The sequence below is a fragment of the Protopterus annectens genome, chromosome 9.part0, assembly GCF_019279795.1.
Source record: "Protopterus annectens isolate FY-2018-M chromosome 9.part0, PAN1.0, whole genome shotgun sequence".
In the NCBI taxonomy this organism is placed as follows: Eukaryota; Metazoa; Chordata; order Ceratodontiformes; family Protopteridae; genus Protopterus; species Protopterus annectens.
Genome location: NC_056743.1, coordinates 1,398,936,295 through 1,398,942,294, shown reverse-complemented (window position 1 = coordinate 1,398,942,294; position 6,000 = coordinate 1,398,936,295). Strand labels below are relative to the sequence as shown.

General features: G+C 46.1%; 1 protein-coding gene and 1 pseudogene across 1 annotated transcript in view; both read left to right on the top strand.

Annotated features, from left to right (window-relative positions):
* GTF2H4 (general transcription factor IIH subunit 4) overlaps positions 1-6,000 on the top strand; it is a gene marked incomplete in the record, with an annotated part of 405,264 nt that overhangs the window by 208,889 nt on the left and 190,375 nt on the right.
* LOC122812385 lies at positions 920-1,073 on the top strand (annotated as a pseudogene).

Here is a 6,000-nt window from a genome sequence, read left to right as displayed (position 1 = left end):
GAAGACAGTCCTGTATTCTTATTCATAAAGCTGGTATTTGGAGAGTTTCACTTAACAGGCTTGCACATTTTATGTCTGTAACTGGTAAATGCTTTGAGCACTGTGCAGTAAGCATAAGGAAACAAAATAACTGTATTGCTTTTTGACAGTAATTTAGTGGCTCCCTAGTTGGACTGTCTACCTTGACCAACTTAATAGATTTTTATGAAGCCATTGGCATGGCTGTTCATGGATTAACTGTGTTTGGTGGTATACTTTGATCTAGCAAAAGCAATTGTTGCCATTCCATGTTACAATACAACTGTGGCCAGCTTAAGCCATAGTGTAAATCCAGATGGAGTCACTGATGGGTACAAAGGGTTGCACTCACAGGTGTGTACTCTGATTGGAAACCTGCAGAGTCTAGAATTTCTAAATTGTCTTATTGTTGGCTGACAATATGCAGATGATTACAATGTTAAGTCTGTCAGAGGATTAATTCTTATTTAACATGTATTACTTCCTGGGTATATCAACTAGGATTGCAGTTTAATGGTAACCGATGTAAAGTGATGTTATTTGGGAAACCACAAACTTGAATATCCTATTTTCTAAGAAGGAATTGCTGGAGATGGTTGAGGGGTGAAAGCTCTCAGCAGTACCATTAGTAATAAGATGCCTTTCAGGGGATACATTAGTGATTAAAAGGCCTTTGTACTCTAATGAACTTGCTTAAAAGCATGTGGTCTTAATGAAATGTAAATCGTTAAGGAGTTTATTGAACTGAAAATGCAGTAGTGCCCAGTCTTGTTTTATGATGCAGTTTTGAGTGAAAATAAACACTTATCCAATTAAAGTAAGTAGCCCCCTCACCTGCTTATCTCTCGTTGCAGTGCCATGTCGGCAGCGGTCCCTGCGGAAAATGGAGTGAGACTGGTACAACTCTGAGCAGTGCATCACTCGGCTCGTGCATCAGTAAAGAAAGCAGCTAGCTGCGAGAACTAATGTGAATTGCAGGATACATTGATCATAGACACTTTGAAAGCACTTTGTGGCCCCGGGTTACTCCCGAAGCTACACCTGTCTGAGAGTTGTCATGCCTTCCATCATCCCCAGGGGTGTCCTACCCTTGGCATGGGATCAGCCGGGGCATTGAAGGAGGCCATCTCAGGACCCTCCACCCCTTCCCCAGGATGAAATGTGGACAGAGGAGAGGAGTCTATGCAGCCCAGAGCCGGGAAGCCCATCTGCACCATGGACGGGAGGGTGGTGGTGCAAGTCTGACCCGCCCCAGAGGCGGTCAGTGGTATTGCCACTCAGCTGCCCTCCGGGGGGGCACAGCTCGATGTCTGCCTGCCCAATTCCTGCACACTGGGGTGGTGTTGGCCCTCCTCTGCCACTTGGGAGTCCGGCAGTGGGGAAATGGGCGTGGGTCAGGGGAGGGGCGGTATGTCTGGCCATCCACTGCCACCCACCTCCCCATGACCACACTTGGAACTCAACCTCGATCAGAAGTGGTGACCCACCAAATTTAAGCACATTAGTAAGCAGAGGAAAAGAAACTAACCAGGATTCCCTCGGTAATGGTGAGTGAAGCGGGAAGAGCCCAGCCCCAAATCCCGACCCAGGCTATGGGTGCAGGGAAATGTAGCATATGAAAGTCTGTTTCCCTGGTACTGCCCAAGGGCCAAAGTCCTTGTGATCGAAGCTCAGCCCACGGATGATGTGAGGCTGGTGGCAGCCCTCGGTGTGCCGGGATCAGGTTTTCCCGGAGTCGAGTTGCTTGTGAATGCAGCCGAAAGCAGGTGGTAAAGTCCATCTGAGGCTAAACAGCTTCACAAGACAGACAATAGTACCATAAGGGAAAGCTGAACTTCAAAGAGAGAGTTAAAGAGGGTGTGAAACGTTTTGTAGTAAACGGGTGAGGTCCGCATGATCTGCCCAGAGGACTGAATTCAGCCACCTAGGTGAGGTGGATTCCCCTCCCTCTCCAGGGGGTGGCGGACCAGTCCTGGGCCTGCCAGCTGCCTTCAGACACACTTCCACCAAGGTGGTGTGCCATGACCAGCTCCAGGTTAGCTTGGAAGGCTGTGTGGAAGGTGACTGTGGCATCATCTCTCGCTATACCCTGGGGTCATGGGAGACTACCGAGCTGCACTCACCCCCCATCCCTGCCCTGATGGGGGCCAGGGGTCCCAGCTCACGGCAGGACTGTTGACTGGGCCGGACTGTCCTCAGTGTGGCTCAACTGCATCCTGTCGCCATACCTGTGAGCTCACCTTGGGTGCCATGGTCCGTAGAGGCCTTGGTGACCCACCCATCCCATCTTGATATGCAGACCAAGGAGTCTGGCAGGTGCACGAGTCTGAGGGTGGGCAAGAGACTCCACAGGGCAATGAAAGTGAGGGCCAGCCTGCACTGGCTGAGGCAGGATTCTGACCCCTGCTTGGGGACACTGTTGGCCCGTTTCACCCATCCCATCAGCGAGGTGGAGTGTGAGTATACCTGGTGTGACCCGAACAATGGTGAACTATGCCTGGGCAGAGTGAAGCCAGAGTAAACTCTGGATGTCCATAGCAGTTTGACTTGCAAATCGGTTGTCTGACCTGGGAATGGGTGCAAAAGACTAATTGAGCCATCTAGTAGCTGGTTCCCTCTGAAGTTTCTGTTGGGATAGCTGCCACTTGATGGACTGAGTTTTATCTGGTAAAGAGAATTATTAGAAGTCTGTGGGCCTAAACTATCTCAACCTATTCTCAAACTTTAAATGGGTAAAAAGCCTGACTTGCTGACTTAGAGCTGGGCGTGGAATGTGAGTGCCCATTGGCCACTTTTGGTATGTAGAACTGGCACTGCATTCTGAACCAAATGCCCCCCTGTTGTAGAAGGAAGTAGCAGTCCACAAAAATCACAAAAACTGATGAGCCAAAAAAGAGCCAGACAATAGCATGGACTTATGAGGATAAGAAAGAAATTATGTATTGCTACTATTATGCAAGCAGCCCAGAATTTGCAGTCAAAAGATTTATGAAAAGATCGAGAGAAATTAGAGGAAAGAAAAATACTTTCACAAGAAAAATTGTCAGAAGCTTCAAATAAAAAAATTGTGTTCATTAATGCAACAGATCCATGAAAAACAGTATATAGACCAAGAAACCTTGTGCCATTTGGAAAAAGAAGCAACTGAAGAAGTGTGAAAATTTTAAAGAATAAAATTTAAAAGATGTTTGAAGGGTATAAAAAAAGAAATTCGGACAAGGGGAAAGAAAGAAATTTGATATGGTGCAGTGTTTATGCAAAGGCAAAAGCCAAATTAATCAACACACAAAAAAAAGCAGCCCCAAAAGTATTCAAAGAGAAATGCCGACAAAGGCATTCAGATATGGAAAATTTCACAATAAAAAAAAAAAGACAGAGAATGTAGAACAGAAGATTAGTCAAGTAGAAGTTAAAAAAATAGATGCTGAGGTTATGAAATATTTGCGAAGTGAGGGATTCTGTGTAAAAAGTCTAACACAGATTATATGACAGCATGATGGAATAGCTAGTCCCCAAAGTAAGGAGAAACAAGAGGAGCAGGAAACATCCGAGGAAGAACTATGGACACGGGAAAGAAAGTGGTTTAATATGTTGCAATATTTCAGGCAGAGGAGAAAGCAAAACTAATCGATCAAAAAAAGCAGTACCAAAGATATTTTTAGAAAAATGCAGGCAAAGACATCCAGGGCTGCCTTTTTTTGTGTTGATCAATTTCCATTAATTGGGAAAACTACTCTGGTACCAACTCCTTTTCCCAACGGTTCTTGGAATTCATAAATTCCAATGCACTGGATCAACTAATCCATTGTCACACCAGGGGCTCCAATATCCTAAACCTGGTCATTACCAACATGGGAGATAGATGCTCCACACCAGTGGTCACCCCCTCATTGGTCAGGTCTGACCATAAGCAAATCACCTTTGACATCCTCATCCCACCCCCACCCCCCAGTAAGGAAACCTCCTTAAACTTTTCCAAAGCCAACTTCATGCTACTGAAGTCAGAAGTGACAAACCTGAACACCCACGCAGATGGGATCTGGACGTTCGACTGCTGAATCCTACACTAAGGCACTGTACGAGCACATCCACTCGTGCATGAATCGTGCCATCCCAAATAGAACCAAGATGCTCTTCTCCAAAAAAAGGAAGCCAATCTGGTGGTCCCCTGCTATAAACAAACTATACAACAGAAGGAAGAAACTGTTGCAGAAAAGAGGAAAATCCCAGGATGCAAAAAACTCCCTCACCAGCCTCAGTAAGAAGCTGAGATCCCTCATAAAACCCTCAAAAGCTAGTTACAAAAATAAAATTGCCAAAGATTCCAAAGACAACCACAAGGCATTCTATTGTTATGTCAAGAATGGCAGTGCTCAGATCTGCTCTGAGCCACACCAGAATGGCATTAAATATACTGATCCCAAGGATATTGCCAATATCCTGGCAGATCGATTTAGTGCCAACTTCACCCCCCTCTCACCCCCTAAAGGGCCCATCTTAATACCAAAGATTGCCAAATTCTGATAATCACGGACACACAGGTAGAAACTGCACTCTCAAAGCTAAGAATACAGCATCCATGGGACCAGATGACATCCCAGGCTGTGTACTACATGAACTACAAAATGAACTGGCACCTTACCTAAGTGTCATGTTGCCTCACCTCAGGCTTCGTGCTCACTGAGTGGTGCACAGCTACAGTTATCCCACTCCACAAGGGAGGATCCACCTTGGATCCCGGGAACTACCATCCCATCAGTCTGACGAGCCTGATCTGCAAGGGCATGGAACCCATTATCATGGAACTTGTAAACAAAGACATTGGCAACCTTCAAACACTGGACCCCACCCAGTTTGGATTTGTGACGGGCCGATCTTGTCTCCTGAATCTGACTTCTTTAAATCGGTCTCCAGAGCTGTCCACACAGCCTATCTGGACCTCGCCAAGGCCTTCGACACCATCCCCCACTCTGGAATCCTAGATAAACTTACTAAGCTGGGCATAAATCCCTACGTCACTTGATGGGTTGCCAACTGGCTTACTGACAGAACCCAGACTGTAAAAGTAGCCGGCTGTAAATCCTGCTCCAGACAAGTGGAGTACCTCAGGGTTCAGTCCTGGGACCATTCTTGTTTGGCATCTACTTCTCTGAAGTACAGGCCAACACTAAGGGACTCTGGCTAACAAAGTTTGAAGATGACTGCAAACTGGGAGCCATTATTGAATCCCCAAATGATGTGGATATTCTACATCAGGGCCTTACAGAAACAGATGACTGGTGCTAGAGCCATCGGCTCAAGCTTAATGCCAAGAAATACATAGTTATCCCCTTTGGAAAAAAACATGTACCCATGAATTACCACATAGGTGGCAGGACATTAAACATCAAAAGTGTGATGAGAGACTTAGGGACACAGGTGGACAGTGGTCTCACTTTCGATAACCACATCACCACAACAGTCAGGAAATCCTTCTATGTGTCTCACCTCATCACCAAGGGCTTTTCATCCAGAAAAAAGGAGGTCATTGTTCTACTGTACTCCTCCCTCATTAGACCCATTATAGAGTATAATGCCCCGTTTGGTATGTACCTCACAAGACCTCTGCAACAGCTGGAAAGGCCACAGAAGTACCTCACTAAAAGAATCACAGGCCTAAAGCAGATGCCATATGCTGACAGTCTAAAAAAGCTCCAGCTATACTCTGTGGCATATCGTCTATTCAGAGGCGAATTCTGCTTAACATACTAGGCCATGTCAAACCCTGAGCTTTTGGACATGCTCCACTTAAAGAAATCCCAATCCCTCAGAGCCAGGGATCTAAACCTTGTCATCACAATGAACAAAACATGCTGGAGGGATAGGTTCCTGACCCAGAGACTCCCCATACTCTGGAATAGACTGCCCATACATGTCAAGCAGAGCACCTCATTGGCCCTCTTCAAAAGGAACCTTGATGACTGGATGGGAGATGGGAATTTC